Raw genomic sequence first — 1370 nt, 5'->3', positions numbered from 1 at the left:
AAATTTTTTTAGGAAGGTAAAAATAAAAAACAGAAGTATCTTCAATCTCCCTAATTTTCGCATCTGAAGCATTTCCTGAATATAGTTGATGTATCACATTCCAGATGCACAGGTAGTCACTTACATTGTCATAAGCTAATTGCTATGTTTTGTGTTGAGCAGCATGCGTTGCTGAGAACCTTCACTATATATTTAATGATCGTCTTGTTGATCAACATGTATTCCTTTAGTTGGAGCAATTCCATTCTCCATTTCTCTATGCTACGATGGGGGTGTGAGTCTCGAATGCAAATATGAAGAGTCCTCTGTTGCATGATGACTAACGTTTAACTTAGCTAAAATTTCATAATACAGCAAATAAAATACTGGTGTTATTATACCTGTTATCAACATTATCACTACTGCTGTCCACCACCCTATTCCCCAGTCTGCTCCGTAACAGAGATCCTTATACTGAGAATTTTTGTTATCAGGTTCAAAGTGGATTTGTTGTGCTTTTAAGGCAGATACTATCTTATTAAGGTTCTCTTTCTTGGTGTCTGTACACTTTACTATTAGCTCTATATCTCAGTCTACTTCTTTTAAATAGTTTCCAGCAGACTCACTGGAAGAAAGAAAATCATTAGCTGGCAAACTGTCCTGTTGTTCTGGAGTATATTGAACAGATGAAGTATCCGAAGTCTATCTTCCTTTTGGAGGATAAAGCGTCTCTGTTAGTAAACGAAACTTTTTAACAGGAATTTTGATAGACCTAAGGTCAAAAAAATCTTTGATCAAAAAAAATCTTAATCGCTGATGAGATTGTTAACTCTGTTGATGTCTACTACCGTACAACAGTACTGAAGTGCTACTGCATTTAACCTATCACCCTCTTGTATATCTTTTGTTAATACAATAATGTCATCAAGTCCATCTCTGGATGTACTTCTTCAGACTTTTTCTTTTCCTCTGGACGGAAACTCATACACTTCAGCATCCTCCCCAAACATATCACTGTCTGTACAACTTCCAAAAGCATGTATTTGAACATTTAACTGAACTCCTGAGAGAGGAAAACTACAATTCTGATGCCTCCCTGCCATACTGTCAAAATCTGTCCTGTTAGCGGGGGTGGGGGTGCCGCGAGGAGATGGATGCCAGGTTTGTTGCTGTGCCAGGTAATTTCATGATGGAGCCTCAGCTTTCAGCAAGCCAGGTCCTCCATGGCCGCCCAAGGTCATCATTTTTCAACTATTGTAGTAATAATGAATTTAATCAAAAAGTATTCATAGTTGATGAAACCCACAGGTGCGACGAAAACCACAGGCGTGAAGAGGAAGAGGATGTTTACGCTACAACTGCTGACTGGATGTTCAGATGCAGAATTTAGG

The 1370-nt window shown here is 38.5% G+C and overlaps 1 pseudogene across 1 annotated transcript; it reads right to left on the bottom strand.

Moving 5' to 3' along the window:
- Positions 1–622: 622 nt before the first annotated feature.
- Positions 623–1082, bottom strand: LOC308268037 (lysM and putative peptidoglycan-binding domain-containing protein 3-like; annotated as a pseudogene). Its single transcript has 2 exons — positions 828–1082; positions 623–751 (listed from the first exon to the last, which is right to left on the bottom strand). The product of its transcript is annotated as a lysM and putative peptidoglycan-binding domain-containing protein 3-like (transcript).
- Between the last annotated feature and the right edge of the window lie 288 nt (positions 1083–1370).

The sequence above is a fragment of the Muscardinus avellanarius genome (assembly GCF_963383645.1).
Source record: "Muscardinus avellanarius genome assembly, chromosome: 10".
Taxonomy (NCBI): Eukaryota; Metazoa; Chordata; class Mammalia; order Rodentia; family Gliridae; genus Muscardinus; species Muscardinus avellanarius.
Note: the sequence above shows the minus strand (reverse complement) of the source record. Positions and strands in the feature narration are given on the sequence as shown.